The 17,795-nt window shown below is 43.6% G+C and overlaps 1 protein-coding gene and 1 pseudogene across 1 annotated transcript in view; one reads left to right on the top strand and one right to left on the bottom strand.

The window, feature by feature from the left end:
• Positions 1-17,795, top strand: part of FAN1 (FANCD2 and FANCI associated nuclease 1) — a 132,978-nt gene that overhangs the window by 63,756 nt on the left and 51,427 nt on the right. The window lies entirely within an intron of this gene.
• LOC101127703 (transmembrane protein 183A-like) lies at positions 2,792-11,512 on the bottom strand (annotated as a pseudogene).

The raw sequence follows: 17,795 nt of genomic DNA, 5'->3' as shown, positions 1-17,795 counted from the left end.
TGTCACAGTGTACATCAGCACAGAAAGTTTGGTTGGACTGTACTGCTCTAGATTCTCAATAACGCCAAAGTAACTTGATATGATTTACATTTTACAAGTATTACTCTGACTCTTCTGAGAGTGGCAAGGAACGGAGAAAGATAATAAAAGACAAGAGACTACTGTGATGATCCAAATTGGAGATGATAATAATTTTGCATCTGAGTTGTGGCAATGAACATGATTTAAAAAAAAAAAAGTCAGGTAAAGGATATATTTCTAATAAACGCTAATGGACTTGCTGAGGCTTTGCATGAAAACTCATGAGGATTCCAAAGTTTTTGTTTGAGCAAATAAAACAATGAAGTTACCATTTAGTAAGATGGGAAAGAAGGTGGCAGGAATAAATTTGAGACAATGAAGCAGATTATGAGTTAAGTTTAAAATGAGATGACAGAAAGGTAATTGGATACAACTGTGAGATTCAGGGATAAGACTTCCTTGGAGATTAGAAGTTGAGAGTCATCAGTTTATGGATTGTATTTAAAACTATTGACTTGAGAAGAGTGACATTAGCAACATGGAAGACCAGGATGCTCCCAGTCCACACCACCCACAGATGTATTTAAAAAAAAAACTGAAACTGGCTAAAATCACTTGAGAGGAGTTCTGGAAAATAGACCAGTGTCTTCAGTAACCAAGTAAAAGTAAATGACCAGTCTTCTACATTCTTTCTATTTGTTTTGTTACTCATTAACCATCCCTACATACCCTTCACCCTCTCACTACACTTGCCAGCCTCTGATAACCATCTTTCTGCTCTCTGTCTCTATTAGTTCACTGTTTTGATTTGTAGATCTTACAAATAAGTGAGAATATGTGAAGTTGGTCTTACTGTGTCTGGGATATTAGTCCATTTTCACACTACTGTAAAGAACTACCTGAGACTGGGTAGTTTATAAAGAAAAGAGGTTTAATTGACTCACAGTTCCACATGGCTGGGCAGGTGACTGGAAACTTACAATCATGGTGGAAAATGAAGGGGAAGAAAGGAACGTCTTACATGGCGGCAGGAGAGAAAGAGAATGAGGGGGAAAGTCCTACTCTTTTAAACTATCAGATTTCATGAGAACTCACTCACTATCACAAGAACAGCATGGAGGAAATCTGCTGCCCTGATCCAATCACCTCCCACCAGGTCCATCTCTCAACACATGAGGATTACAATTTGACATAAGATTTGGGTGGGGATACAGAGCCAAACCATATCACCTGGCTTATTTCATTTAACATAATGACCTCCAGTTCCATCCACGTTTTTGCAAATAACAGGATCTCATTCTTTTTTATGGCTGAATAGTACTCCATTGTGATAAGTACCACATTTTCTTTATTCATTTTTCTATTGATGGACCCTTAGGTTGCTTCCAAATCTTAGCTATTATGAACAGTGCTGTAACAAACGTGGGAGCAAATATGTCTCTTAGATATACTGATTTCTTTTCTTTTAGGTATATACCTAAAAGTAGAATTGCTGGATCATATGATAGTGCTATTATTAATTTTTCTGAGGAACCTCCAAACTGTTCTCCATAGTGGTGGTTTAATTTACATTCCCACCAATAGTGTATGGGGGTTCCTTTTTCTCTACATCCTCTCCAGCATTTGTTAATGCTTGTCTTTTGAGTAAAAGCCATTTTAACTGGGGTGAGATAATATCTCATTGTAGTTTTCATTTACATTTCTCTGATGATCAATAATGTTGAGCACCTTTTCACATGCCTGTTCATGATTTGTATGTCTTTTTTTGAAAAATGCTTATTCAAATAAAAATTTTGCCCATTTTTAATCAGATTATTAGATTTTTTCCTATAGAGTTATTAGAGCTCGTTACATGTTCTGGTCATTAATCCCTTGTCATATATGTAGTTTGCAAATATTTTCTCCCATTCTATGTGTTGTCTCTTCACTTTGTCATTTGTTTCCTTTGTTGTACAGAAGCTTTTTAACTTGATGTGATCCCATTTTTTCCATTTTATTTTGGTTATCTGTACTTGTGGGGTATTACTCAAGAAATATTTGCCCAGACCAAAGTCCTGGATAGTTCCCCTAATGTTTTCTAGTAGGAGTTGCATAGTTTGATGTATTAAAGTCTTTAATTGATTTTAATTTGATTTTTGTATATGGCAGGAGATAGGGGTCTAGTTTTATTCTTCTACATACAGATAGCCACTTTTCCTAGCACCATTTATTGAAGAAACTGTCTTTTCCCCAGTGTGTGATCTTGGCACTTTTGTCAAAAATGAGTTCACTGTAGGTGTTTACATTTGTTTCTGGGTTCTCTATTCTGTTCCATTGGTCTGTGTCTGTTCTTATGCTGGTACCATGCTGTTTTGGTTACTATAGCTCTTTGAAGTCAGGTAATGTGATTCCTCCACTGTTGTTCTTTTTTTTTTTCTCTCTCTCTTGTTTGGAGATTCAAAGAGTTTAATTTTTCCCTAGAGCAAGATCAACAATTTTCACTGGGATAAAAGATTAAAGAACAAACTCAATAGCACCAAATGGGATTTTAACACAGAAAACAGGGCCACTCCTTTTAAATGCAAATTTTTACATTAAAATATGTTTATAAATCATAGTAGTTCTTTTTCCTCTTGATTCAACATTTCTTCCTCCCCTAACAGGAGCCCTAGAACCTGAAGAGCATATACATTACTAACCAGATACACAATCCACCCACCCTGTCCAAACTGGAATCTGATTACTAATGGACTTAGACTTGGGGCTGGCCCCAAGGGATGGGAAGCAGTAACTATGCTGTCAGGGAGAATGGGTACTGAGGAAGCCACCAGTCAAAGAGCTGAACGCCGTGCACGGGGTCCAGCATGACTTGCACACCCTGTTCACTGCGCAGTTTCTGACCACCATGAACAGGGGAATCTTGGAACACCAGTCTCACTCAATGATGCCGCATGTCCGTACTCGCATTGACAATAAACAGACTAAATATCATTCCCATGACAATCGGAATAAAGATGAAATTGAGGGTGGTGACCTGCAGTAGGCAGCAGTCCTGGTCTCCATTGGTATGAACATCTTCGTACTGAATGGGAAGCTGCAATCCTCCTGTACACTTGTTCTTTAACCTAGCGGACTGTTTTTTGAACCTGAAGTTGAATTCCCGCATTGGTTCCCGTCTGTTCCCAATAATCTTTCTGCACCAGAAAAGTAAGCATTTGGAATTCTTTAATGTGCTGGGGGTGCTTTCTGGAATGGCTGGATTCTTGGAGATTCCAGCAGCAGATGGCTCATACATATGGTACAGAGATCAGATCACAATGTCCTCAGAACGGATATAGGAGGCCATCAAAAGCCAAATATCCATGGGATACTCTTTTCCTCCAGCCCGTCCAGTTCTTCTTTGTGCCTCTTGCTTTTCGTTTTTCTGGAGACAGTTCTCTCATGGATGCTTTCCTCCTGGGCATCCATCTCATCACTGCTGTCGATGATGCCACAGGGCTCACCAGCCCCAGAACGAGCTTCCTCTGCAGGAACCTGAGAGGCTTCCAAGCAAGCTTCAAAGAGATTTTACTTCCTGCTGAATAGCATTGGCTACGGCTTTCTTGACTCATCCAGACCTCACGACCGCCGGATCCGAGTTGGCGTAATCCTCCACGGTCACTCGGCCGGAGCAGAGGAGCGACTTGAGTCGCTTTCACCTCTTGGGCAGGGCAGTCGTGTCTGGGCGAGGCCTGCCTAGTGGGCCGGGCCCCTGGGCCACGTCTGTGGCCCGGAGAGCGGTCCCGGGAGCCGCAGGCCAGCTCCACCAGGCTCCGCGGCCATCCCACGCCGGAGGCCGCTAACTCTCGCCCACTGTTGTTCTTTTTGCTGAAATAACTGGCTGTTTTGAGTCTTTTGTGGTTCCATATAAATTTTAAGACTTTTTCCCCATTTATGTGAAGGATGTCATTGGTACTTTAGATAGGAATTGCACTGAATTTCTAGATTGCTTTGGGTAGTACTGATATTTTAACAATATGGATTCTGTCAGTCTATTAACATGGAATATATTTCCACTTTTTATTGTCCTCTTCAATTTATTTCATCAGTATTTTATAGTTTTTGAGAGGTGACAGCGTGCTGGTAGTCCTCAGAGCCCTCGCTTGCTCTCGGCACCTCCCCTGCCTGGGCTCCCACTTTGGTGGCATTTGAGGAGCCCTTCAGTCCCCCACTGCACTGTGGGAGCCCCTTTCTGAGCTGGCCAAGGCCGGAGCCCACTCCCTCAGCTTGCAGGGAGGTGTGGAGGGAGAGACACGAGCGGGAGCCGGGGCTGTGTGCGGCACTTGCGGGCCAGCTGGAGTTCCGGGTGGGCGTGGGCTTGGTGGGCCCCGCACTTGGAGCAGCCAGCCAGTCCTGCTGGCCCCGGGCAGTGGGGGACTTAGCACCCGGGCCAGTGGCTGCGGAGGGTGTACTGAGTCCCCCAGCAGTGCTGGCCCACCTGCGCTGCGCTCGATTTCTTGCCGGGCCTTGGCTGCCTTCCCACGGGGCAGGGCTCGGGACCTGCAGCCCGCCATGCCTGAGCCTCCCACCCACTCCATGGGCTCCTGTGCGGCCCGAGCCTCCCCGACGAGCACCACCCCCTGCTCCACGGCGCCCAGTCCCATCGACCACCCAAGGGCTGAGGAATGCGAGCGCACGGCGCAGGACTGGCAGGCAGCTCCACCTGCAGCCCCGGTGCGGGATCCACTAGGTGAAGCCAGCTGGGCTCCTGAGTCTGGTGGGGATGTGGAGAGTCTTTATATCTAGCTCAGGGATTGTAAATACACCAATCAGCACCCTGTGTTTAGCTCAAGGTTTGTGAGTGCACCAGTCAACACTCTTTATCTAGCTGCTCTGATGACGTGGAGAACCTTTATGTCTAGCTCAAGGATTGTAAATACACCAGTTGGCACTCTGTATCTAGCTCAAGGTTTGTAAACACACCAGTCAGCACCCTGTGTTTAGCTCAAGGTTTGTGAGTGCACCAATCGACACTGTATCTAGCTGCTCTGGTAGGGCCTTGGAGAACCTGTGTGTGGAAACTCTGTATCTAACTAATCTGATGGGGTCGTGGAGAACCTTTGTATCTAGCTCAGGGATTGTAAACGCACCAATCAGCGCCCTGACAAAACAGGCCACTGGCTCTACCAATCAGCAGGATGTGGGTGGGGTCAGATAAGAGAATAAAAGCAGGCTGCCCGAGCCGGCGTTGGCAACCCGCTCGGGTCCCCTTCCACACTGTGGAAGGTTTGTTCTTTCGCTCTTTGCAATAAATCTTGCTACTGCTCACTCTTTGGGTCCACGCTGCTTTTATGAGCTGTAACACTCACCGTGAAGATCTGCAGCTTCACTTCTGAGCCCACGAGCCCACCGGGAGGAACGAACAACTCCAGACGCGCTGCCTTAAGAGCTGTAACACTCACCGCGAAGGTCTGCAGCTTCACTCCTGAGCCAGCGAGACCACGAACCCACCAGAAGGAAGAAACTCCGAACACATCTGAACATCAGAAGGGACAGACTCCAGACACGCCACCTTAAGAGCTGTAACACTCACCGCGAGGGTCCACGGCTTCATTCTTGAAGTCAGTGAGACCAAGAACCCACCAATTCCGGACACATTTTCACTGTAGATATCTTTGACTTATTTGGTTAATTCCTAGGTGTTTAACATTTTTATGGCTGTTGTAAGTGGAATTATTCTTTTAAATTTCTTTCTCAGATTGTTCACTGTTGGTATATAGAAATGCTACTGATTTTTGTATGCTGATTTTGTACCACGAAATGTTACTGAATTTGTTTACCAGTTCTAATAGGTTTTTGGTGAGTCTACGTTTTTCCATATATAAGAGCATATCATCCACAAACAAGCATAATGTGAGTTCTTTCTTTCCAATTTAGATGTTCTTAATTTCCATCTCTTGTCTGATTGCTCTAGCTAGGACTTGCAGTATGTTGTATAACGGTGGTGAGAGTGGGCATCCTAGTCATGTTCCAGATCTTAGAGGAGAGGCTTTCAGTTTTTCGCCATTCAGTAAAATACTAGCTGTGGACCTCTGTCATATATGGCTTTTATTATTTTGAGGCATATTCTGTCTATATCCAGTTTTCTGTCTATATCCAGTTTTTGTGGGTTTTTATCATAAATTATCTGAAGATAAAATTGTTAAGCAAAAAGAAACCATAACTTTAAGGTTTAGAAAATTCTCAGCCAATTATCTTCCCAAAAATGAGAAAGTTTGTTTGGAAGAGAACATTAAATGTGTAGCCAAGTAGCCATTGGATAAGACCATTAGTATGAATACATACCACAGACCTAATCAGCCATCTCCACAGAAGCAAGGTACTTCAAGACAAGAGAAGAATGATTCTTCCCTCACATAATTCAGAGGTCATCAGGGCTGCCACTCCCACCACAGGCCCAGAGTATAAGGGCTCCAAGGAAATCACTATTTCAGAGAGGCCACCAGCACCTTCAGGACCTTGGAGAGCTATGGGCCCAGGCAGAGAGCCACTGTGGTGGCAGGGCTGCCCAGAGCCCTTAGGACAAACCCTCCAAGAGCCTTCTGAGCTCAACTCCTACCCAGCAAGGCTGCAGAGGCAGGATCACCACCTCAGTAGGTCCAAAATGCGGGACTCCCACCCCAGTGGGCCTGGAGGACAGAGCAGCTAGGCAAAAAGGTTTATTGGAATTTTCCCTATTGGATTTTGGACATGCTCAGAACCTGTCATCATTTCTTCTTTCCCATTTCTCCCTTTTGGAAGGGAACTGTCTGTCTTATTTCTGACTCACCATGGTATTTTGGAAACACTTAAACTTGTTTTGATTTCATAGGTTCACAGCCTCTTTTTTTTTTTTTTTTTTTTTCCAGACAGTCTCCCTCTGTGGCTCAGGCTGGAGTGCAGTGGCACTATCTTGGCTCACTGCAAACTCTGCCTCCCAGGTTCTAAGCGATTCTCCTGCCTCAGCCTTCAGGGCAGCTGGGATTACAGTCATGCACCACCACGCCCGGCCAATTTTGTATTTTTAGTAGAGACAGGGTTTCACCATGTTGGCCAGGCTGGTCTCAAACTTCTGACCTCAGGTGATCCACCCACCTTGGCCTCCGGAAATGTTGGGATTACAGGTGTGAGCCACTGCGTCCAGCCTAAGCCCATTTTATAAAGGAACTAATTGCATTTTCTTCTTGCATTCTACTATAAGCAGTCAGGAAGAATTAAGCCACTCCACTAACACTTCCCTTAGAAATCGTTTCAGCTCAGTATACAATTTTGTCACTCACAGTTCTGTCTTCCTCAAAACATACTAGAACACAAGCACAGTTTAGCTGAGGTCTTTGCCACTTTATAACAAGGGTAGCTTTTCCTCCAGTCCCCAACAGCATGTTCCTAATTTTGGACTGAGGCCTCATCAGAATGGCCTTTATTTTATTGTCTGTATTTCTACCAATATTCTGTTCATGAGTACCTAGATACTCTCTAAGAAGATGCAAGTTTTCTCTATGACTGTTCTAGTTTTTTTCTTAGTCTTCACTGGAATAGCCTTTAAAAATCCATTGTAAGCTTCTTCTAGCATGCACCTCAAAACTCTCCCAATCTCTACCCATGACCCAGTTCCAAAGCCCCTTCCACAGTTTTAAGTATTTGTTACAGGAACACCTCCACTTACTGGTACCAATTTCTGTCTTGGTACTGCTACAATAAACACCATACATGAAATGTCTTATAAACAACAAAAATTTATTTCTCACAGTTTTGGAGGCTGAGAAGACTAAGATTAAGGTATCAACAGATTCAGTGTCTGGTGAGAGCCTATTTCCTGGTTCGCCAGTGGCCATCTTTTGGTTGTGTCCTCACTTGATGAAAGCAGGGAATGGCGCTCGCTGGGAACTCTTTTATAAGGGAACTAATATTATTAGTGAGAGCTTCATCCTTATGACCTATTCAACTCTCAAAGGCCCCATCTCTAAATGCCATAATATTGAGGATTAAGTTTCAATATGTAAATGTCAGGGGAATACAAATATTCAGTCTACAGCAAGAAGTAAAAAGTAGTATCTATTGTAAGATTGAGCTATTTGATGATTACATGACCTTGAAAACAGCAGTTTTAATACAGTGAGTTCATAAAGAAATTAGAAAATTATTGGAGATGGCAACTATACCCAAGATATTTTTTCTATAAAATGTAACCATAGAAATCAGCTCTAACTGGAGAATAAAATCGCATTTAGAGGTTTTGTTTTCATTGATTGTTTTATTTTAAGGTAGAATTAACAGTAATTGTTTGTATACCAACTGGATAATTCCAACAAAGGCAAAATAAGAGATAGAGGAGAGGAAGAAGGGGGAAGTGATGGATCCAAGTAACTAGGCAAGATGGGATGAGTGCACAAGTAAAAGAGAGGACCTTTGCTAGAATCTTAGGCAGTTCTCCCAAAGTTGAGGAGAAGTCAGAGTACACAACCTCAGGTGTGGGTAGTCAGTAAACATGGTGGTGGGAATATGTGAAAGTTCTTTTCTGATTGCTTCTAGTATCTTACTGAAATACCTAGCAAGGTGTTCTCAGCTGAGTGTGTGCATGTTGGATGGCGTTATGAAATAGTCATCCAGGAGAATGAAGGATTGGCTGGATAGAAAAATAATTTGAAGGCTGGTCAGCATTTAGGGCTCACTTAAGAATAATAATTTTATATTTATAATATTTAAAGGCATTTGAGTTTGGGCATAAATTTTAAATAGTGAATTGCCAGAGGAATACTATAAAGTCAGAGAGAAGTGAGATTCAAGGTGAGAGATAATCAATATTGGCTATGGAATTTAAGTTGAATAAGGAAGAAATTGAGGCTATGAGGATGTCGAGGGATAATGAAAAAGCAGTAGGATTAATGGATTATTGTCTGAAGAGGTCAAAAAATGATGGACTTAGGGCAAATTATAAAAAGAAGTGGAATGCTTAAAGTTGAAAGTAGGGAACAGTTTGTTGCTATTGGTAATGAATAAATACCTTGAATATGAGTGGCTGAGATAAGGTGGAAGACACAATCATTAGAGGAGAGGAGTCTAGGAAGTGCATGTTCAAGGGTCATCTTTGTGGATCCTAAAGTAACCAAATTTTGTAACAGAAAAACTTGAAGAAAATAGCAGTTCTCACAGAGATAAAATGTTTAGAGAATAAGGGTGTGGAGAACATTGATAACAGGGGCTGGTAGATACTAGCAATAATAAGGGTCTGGGATGGTATAGTATAATGCTATGATTCAAGACTGGGGACTTCTGAAGAAGCAGAAGAAAATCTGGTCTAGGACAGATAATGTTCTGTAAATGGCAATGAAAAACAAGAAATACACCAGCAGTTAGTGTGAGGAGTGGAAAAGAATGCAGCCATCACTTGAGAAAGGCTGTAAAGGAAACAATTACTTCAAAGCAGGGCAAGGTTTCAGTTAAAGCAAAAATATCATAAAATGAGTTAAGATTATAATAGATTTTGATGGTGACTGATTCTTAGTGCTTTTACTTCTAAATCAAATTGGTATCCATTGCCTCTAGTAATTCTGTATCAGTTTGCATGAATTCCATTAATCCTGACTGTTAATCTTTTAGCAGCTTCTGGGCTTCTTTATGTGTTTTTGTTAAATATAATTTCACTGAAGTCCAGAGTGAGTTGTTTGATTTCCCTAGGTGTCAGCAGTCATGTTGAAGTGAAGGCATTTTTTTCTCTCCCCGTCCCACCAACACAGTGGGAATATGGTATAAAAGCAGGCAGGCTAATGGAATGGAGATGAGGCAGTTGAAGGAAGATTTTCAGTTCTCAGTCCCTACTAGTCTTTTCAGGCTCAAACACAGTGAAGATCAAGCTCAGCCATTCATTTTCTCCTTGTACTCATGGGAGCCAGGGAGATGAAAGGCCCTTGTGAAAGCTGGTTACTCTGGCAGAGGCCACGAGATCTATGGGGCCAAGCTTTCAGCTTTTCAGTCAAGAGCTCTGACGCTGGTATCTGGTGCTTTTTCTCTGTCCTGGATGCTCACAGAATCCAAAGCCTTCCTGGAACCCGACATCCAACTATCTGTAAGGCCCAGGAGCCATTTGTCTCTGGAAAGGCAGGTAGATTGGAGTCAGTGCTTGGCGTTTTGTTTTGTTTTGTTTTTGAGACAGAGTTTCACTCTGTCACCCAGGCTGGAGTGCAGTAGCATGATCTCGGCTCACTGCAAGCTCTGCCTCCCGGGTTCATGCCATTCTCCTGCCTCAGCCTCCCGAGTAGCTGGGACTACAGGCGCCCGCCACCATGCCCGGCTAATTTTTTGTATTTTTAGTAGATCAGATGGGGTTTCACCGTGTTAGCCAGGATGGTCTCGATCTCCTGACCTCGTGATCCACCTGCCTTGGCCTCTCAAAGTGCTGGGATTACAGACGTGAGCCACCGCGCCCAGCCAGTGCTTGGGTTTTAAGCTACCATTTTTCCAAAACCCCCTCTTCCACTGATTTTAGAAAGCACATACATGGCTTTAACCTCAGGGAAAATATCAAAATAAACCAAACCAGTTGGGGACCATTTTCTTTCTCTCAGAGGTATCTTGTTATGATGCTATTGTCCCAGGCCTATTTTTCACAGAAGCAAAGTAGATGATGGCATGGCAGTTAATTTTTACCTTCCAGTATGTTTCTATATATATATGTCTATGTATTGAATTTTTTATTTGCCTTCCAGCCCTAGTAGGCCTGCCATCTAGAGAAAGAAAGCTCCAACCACCTCAGCCTGGAGTAACTATGGGAAATACAACTTTGTTTCCCCTCATGCTTTGTAAACCACCTCTTCCAATTTGTGTTGTGTTGTGTTAGGCCATTCCTGCATTGCTATAAAGCAATACCTGAGACTGGGTAATTTATAAAGAAGAGAGGTTTAATTGGCTTATGGTTCTGCAAGCTTTACAGGAGGCATGGTGCTTGCATCTGCTTGGCTTCTAGAGAGGCCTCAGGAAGCTTACAATCATGGTGAAAGGTGCATCTCACAGGCTGAAAGCAGGATCAAGAAAGATATAGTTGTGGGGAGGTGCCACTATTAAATAACCAGGTCTTCTGAGAACTCATTATCATGAAGACCTCACCAAGTCACCCAGGATCCAAACACCTCCCGCCAGCACTGGGGATTACAATTCAACCTGAGATTTGGGTGGGGAGAAATATCCAGACTATTAATATATCACCAGCATTCCAGATTTGTTTCCTCAAAGTCCTCTCTGACTGTCAAACAGCTTAAGTCATTGTGTAGGTAACCTCTTTTAGAACGGGATAACCCTGCCTTGCAGAATTATTTGCTCAAGACACCTGGCAATAATTCAGTGTTTCAGGAAACTCACTGGGGCTGTTTGCTGGATCAGAAATCAGCATTATGTCAAAGGGTATTCCAAAGGCAGTGGGAGAAATGGATGGAGTTCTGAGAGGGTCTGCTGCATGAGCACTCTGGGGACCCATGTCCAGGTGGACAATACTCTTCATGTTGTTACACAGACAAGTATAGATACTTTATTAAGATAGGTTTCTAAGAGTAAAACCTTCAAAAGACTATGTGGAAAGATTTGGGCAGTTTTATGTTATCTTTTGAATAGATCCAAAAACAATGTAGTTAGGACAAATGGCTGTCAATGATTTCCAAATTATTTTCACTAATGCATTACCATTACTACAAAAGTGTATGTCAAGTCTCTGAAGGAAGTTAGAGTGAGGCAAAAGGAAGAAATATCAACCAGTGAAGTGGGCAATCTCCTGCTCCTTTCTAAATGCCAAAAACCTACACAATTAATAGTTTTTGTGCAGAGCAACTCCAATAAACATGAAAGGAAAACTTCTCTTACCCACACCAAGCACATGTTTTCCAAGTTGTGATGAGAACTGGTACAGCAGACTTCTCAAGATAAGAATGTTTTGAAGGACAAATACAAGCTTATACATCAAAACTACTTAATCTGAGAAAGAACTTGCTGGCATCCAAACCTTAGGAACTCAGTCCTGCATTGTCACTACCTTTGACGAGGCTTACCGCACTACATGCTGTAAAGGCCTATGGGATGTGGTTATTAGGATTTCATCTCCAGGCTACCCAGGATGTCATATACCATTGATACTCCAGTGACAATTAACCAATTTATTAATGTGATGTTCCCCTTTACAATTAACCAACCTAGCAGATAAGTTATCCATCAGGGTTTTTTCTTTTTCTTTTTTTTTTTTTTTTTTTGAGATGGAGTCTCGCTCTGTCGCCCAGGCTGGAGTGCAGTGGTGCGATCTTGGCCCACTGCAAGCTCTGCCTCCCGGGTTCACGCCATTCTCCTGCCTCAGCCTCCTGAGTAGCTGGGACTACAGGCGCCCACAACCACGCCCGGCTAATTTTTTGTGTTTTTAGTAGAGACGCGGTTTTACCATGTTAGCCAGGATGGTCTCGATTTCCTGACCTTGTGATCCACCCGCCTCAGCCTCCCAAAGTGCTGCGATTACAGGCATGAGCCACCGCGCCCGGCTTTTTTCTTTTTTAGAAGTAATTATAGATTTAAAAATATTAATAGTTACAAAATAGTAGATAAGAGTCCCTGTGTACCCTTTAACTCGCTTCCTATAATGAAAACCTCTTATATAATCATAGCACAGTCATCCCTCAGTAGCCACTGGGGTTTTGTACAAGCACCCCCATAGATACCAAAATCCATGGATGTTCAAGTCCCTGACATAAAATGGTTTAGTATTTGCATATAACCTATGCACATCCTTTAAATCAGGAGCCCCCAGCTCCTGGGGCTGTTGACCACTATTGGTCTGTGGCCTTTTAGGAATCAGGCTGCACAGCAAGAGATGAGTAGTGTGCTCTGTAAATATATTTGTATTTATAATAAATGTAATAAATCTGTATTTATAATACATGTAATAAATCTGTATTTAAAGCCCCTCCCTATTGCTTGCATGACCACCTGAGCTCCACCTCCTGTCAGATCAGCAGCAGCATTAGATTCTCGTAGGAGTGCAAACTCTACTGTGAACTGTGCATGTAAGGGATCTAGTTGCATGCTCCTTATGAGAGTCTAATGCCTGATGATCTGAAGTGGGACAGTTTCATACCAAAACCACCCCCGCAGCCCTTACCCCATCTGTGGAAAAATCGTTTCCCAGGAAACCATTCCCTGGTGCCAAAGATGTTGGGGACCACTGCTTTAAATCATTCCTAGATTACTTATAATACATAATACAATGTAAGTGCTACATAAATAGTTGCTATTCTGCACTGTTTTTTTCAATTTGTGTTTTTATTGTTGTATTGTTATCTTTATTGGTTTTGTTTTTGAGTATTTTCAATCAGCTGGTTGACTCTGCAGATGCAGAACTGCAGCTATAAAGGACCAACTCTACATTATCAAAACCACATTACAATTAACTTTACTACAGACCTCACTTGGATTCAGAAGTGTTTTTCTGCACTCTTTTTTATTCTTTTTGTATATGTGTATACTTCTAAGAAATTTATCACTGGTGTAGATACATATAACCAATAACATAATCAAGATATAGCATTATGCTGTCATCCGAAGAAAGGACCTCATGATATCCCTTTATAATCACACTCACCCCACTTCTCTAAGTCCCTGGCTACTGCTGATCTGTTCCCTATTTCTAGAATTTTGTCATGTTGAAAACCTTTTATAATGAAATTATATATTGTACAACCTTTTGAGATTGCATTTATTTATTTATTTATTTATTTATTTTTTTGAGACGGAGTCTCACTCTGTCACCTGGAGGGAGTGCAGTGGTGCGATCTTGTCTCACTGCAACCTCCGCCTTCCAGGTTCAAGCAATTCTCCTGCCTCAGCCTCCCAAGTAGCTGGAACTACAGGCGTGTGCCACCATGCCCAGCTCATTTTTTGTATTTTTAGTAGAGACAGGGTTTCACCGTGTTGGCCAGGATGGTCTCGAACTCCAGACCTCATGATCTGCCCACCTCAGCCTCCCAAAGTGCTGGGATTACAGGCGTGAGCCACCACACCCGTCCTGAGATTGAATTTTTAAAGTTTAATTCCTTTGAGGTCGTTGCAAATCATTCAACAGTTCATTGCTTTTTTATTACTAAGTACTAGTCCATTGTATGGCTGTACCATGGTTTGTTTAGCCATCCACCTGCTGAAGGACATTTGGGTTGTTTACAGTTTGGTTGTTAAAAATAAAGCTTCTGTGAAAACTCATGCACAAGTTTTTGCATGAATATCAACTTTTATTTCTCTAGGGGAAGTGGCCATGAGTGCAGTTAGTGGGTAAACAGCTAAGCACATTTCTAATTTGTGAAAAACAACAACAACAACAACAACAAAACACCAAGCTGTTTTTCAGGGTGGTTGTTCACCATTTTTGGACGGCACTATTCAGAGACCTGTAAACCTGCACTCTCCTGTGCACTGTTCAGCCTCAAGCGGTGAAAGTAACGTAGCGATTGGGCCAATTACCTCACAGCTGCTCAATTTATGAACTTATTTCAGCCTCCCCAGTAGCTGGGATTACAGGTGCGTGCCACCATGCCCAGCTAATTTTTGTATTTTTAGTGGAGATGGGGTTTCACCATACTGGCCAGGCTGGTCTCGAACTCCCGACCTCAGGTGATCCACCCACCTCAGCCTCCCAGAGAGCTGAGATTACAGGCGTGAGCCACTGCACCCGGCCTTAAATGCATTTTTGGCTTCTATTTTCAACTGATGATGGGCATTGTACGTTGTAAAGACAATAAATCTTTCCATTAAATTAGTGGGAAAGGAGCTCAAAACCCAGCCTGGTGATTCATTATTTTAATGACTTCCTGCTTTACTGCAAAACCTCTCTCTTCATTCGGTGTTGGCAGTTTGAGCCCCTATTAAGGATATAGGCTCACAATGAAGCTTCTATAAATTTCTGGATCTCTGTCATGCTGGCATGTATGTCATTCTCCTTTAGGAATGATGAGGAGGCTGGCAAGCGGTTGCTCCAAGGGAAGGGGGAATTTTTCAAACCTGAGCTGTCCAAGCTCAGCATGAATTGGAGTGGGCTGCTGACTCAGGCTAGCAGAGGCAGCCAGGAAATATGCAAATCTGCAATCCGTTCTGCCAGGTCTGTCCCAGCAGGTGTCACTAAAAGGCAGCCCTGTGTGCTTCTGTCACTGTGACAGCCTTGACAAGGAAGATGGAAAGGAATAGAGACCCAGTGCTGAACTCCAAGCAGAGATGGGGCTTTTCTCTCTGCATATTTTCCCTCCCCTCCCAGCCTGCATCACCATTAACATATTGATTTATATTTGTATTATGAAACAAAAATGGTTGTAAACAGCTGTTCTTTCCTTTTACACACAATGCTAGCTCCTATTTAGATTCCTAAGTGAATAATGTCTAAAGAGGTACTTAAACTGACATAAAACGCAGATGATCTTATGACCAAATGCTTAGTGCAAAAAAAAAAAAAAAAAACCCTTCAAATTGCAAGAGAAGTTCCTCCAAATACGGAAAGGACAAGTATTGTAAGAGGTACCTTAACTAAAATGTGGCAATGTAAGGAGCAGAGCAGGAAGAACCTTTAAGTCTGAAACTTACAACAAGTCAATTTCATAGTCAGTTTCCGTGGGTCCTTCCACAACAACCTCTGGCATCCATTTTCTCTGCAATGGAGGTAACAACAGTAGCTATTTCAGAGCAGGAAAAGGCTTAGAGCAGTGCCAGAAGAGGGTCATGGCTATATAAAGTTTAGCTATTTGTATATTGTAAAAAGGCTACAGTGTATTTTTTTATCGGTAGTCAATAATTTCTTTTGGAAAAGTAGCAGCCTCTTACTTAGTTTCTTTTTTTCCTTTCCCTTTTCCTGCCACAGAGTCCCGCTCTGTCGCCCAGTCTGGAGTGCAGCATCTCCATTATAGCTCACTGCCACCTCGACCCCGGGCTCAAGCAATCCTTCTACATCAGCCTTCAGAGTAGCTGGGACTACCCGCGGGGCCCACCACACCCGGCTAATCTTTGTGGTTTTTGTTTTGTTTTTCCCTTAAGAGACCCGGTTTGGGGCCAGGCGCGGTGGCTCAGGCCTGCAGTCCCAGCACTTGGGAGGCCCAGGCGGGCGGATCACCTGAGGTGAGGAGCTGGAGACCAGCCCGACCAACATGGAGAAGCCCCATCTTTACTAAAAAAAAATTACAAAATTAGCCGGGCATGGTGGCTCAGGCCTGCAATCCCAACACCCGGGAAGGCCGAGGCAGGCGGATCACCTGAGGTCGGGGGTTAGAAACCCGCCTGACCAACATGGAGAAACCCCGTCTGTACCAAAAACAAAAACAACAACAAAAAAAATTACAAAATTAGCCGAGCATGGTGGCTCACGCCTGCAATTCCAGCACCCGGGGAGGTGGAGGCGGGCACATCACATGAGGTTGGGAGTCTGAGACCAGCCTGACCCACATGGAGAAAACCCATCTCTACCAAAAAAAAAAAAAAAAAAAAAAAAAAAGTACAAAATTAGCTGGGCATGGTGGCTCAAGCCTGCAATCCCAGCACTCCTAGAGGCCGAGGCGGGAGGATCACCTAAGGTCAGGAGTTTGGGACTAGCCTGACCAATATGGAGAAACCCCGTCTCTACAAAAGAAAAAAAAAAAATTAGCTGGGCATGGTGGCTCACGCCTGCAGTCCTAGCCGCTTGGGAGGCTGAGGCAGGAGAACGACCCAAATCTGGGAGGCGGAGGCCACGGGGAGCCCAGACCACGCCACTGCACCCTGCCTGGGCAACAAGAGCAAAACTCCGCCTCAAAAAAGGAAAAAAAAAAAAAAGAAAGAAAGAAAGGTTTCACCATGTTGCCCAGGCCGGTCTGGAGCTCCTCGGCTCCAGTGATCACCACGCTCTGTCGTCCAAAGTCCTGGGATCACAAGCCTGAGCCTCCATGCCAGGCCGATCTATTCCTTTCTGACTAATGAATTACGCCGGGCGCGGTGGCTCATGCCTGCAATCCCAGCACCCCGGGAGGCCGAGGTGAGCAGATCACTTGAGGTCGGGAGTTTGAAACCAGCCTGACCAACATGGAGAAAACCCATCTCTACCAAAAAAAAAAAAAAAAAAAAAAAAAAAAAAAAAAATATCCGGGCATGATGGCTTGTGCCTGCAATCCCAGCCACTCGGGAGGCTGAGGCAGGAGAACCACCCAAATCCGGGAGGCGGAGGCTGCGGCGAGCCAAGACCACGCCACTGCACTCCAGCCTGGGCAACAAGAGCAAAACTCTGACACACACACACACACACACACACACACACACACACACACACACACTCACACACTCACGAGAGAGAGAGAGAGAGAGAGACCAGGTTTCACCATGTTACCCAGGCCGGATGGAGTCTTGCTCTGTCGCCCAGGCTGGAGGGCAGTGGTGCCATCTTGGCTCTCGACAACCTCTGCCCCCTGGGTTCAAGCGATTCTCATGCCTCAGCCTCCCAAGTATCTGGGACTACAGCTGTGTGCCACCATGCTCGGCTAATTTTTTTTTCTAGTGGAGATGGGGTTTCGCCACATTGGCAAGGCTGGTCTTGAATTCCCGACCTCAGACAACTCACCCGCCTCAGCCTCCCAAAGTGCTGGGATTACAGGCGTGAGCCACCACACCCAGCCTTTATCTTTCTTTTCTCCTCCAAATCCGTGGCAAACAATGATCTTTACAGTTTGCCTTTTCCAGATTATCATATAAGTGGAATCAATCATTCCAATTTATGTATGCAGGTTTTTCAAACTTCCTTATTTTCACCT

This window comes from Gorilla gorilla, chromosome 16, assembly GCF_029281585.2.
Source record: "Gorilla gorilla gorilla isolate KB3781 chromosome 16, NHGRI_mGorGor1-v2.1_pri, whole genome shotgun sequence".
Classification (NCBI taxonomy): Eukaryota; Metazoa; Chordata; class Mammalia; order Primates; family Hominidae; genus Gorilla; species Gorilla gorilla.
Note: the sequence above shows the minus strand (reverse complement) of the source record. Positions and strands in the feature narration are given on the sequence as shown.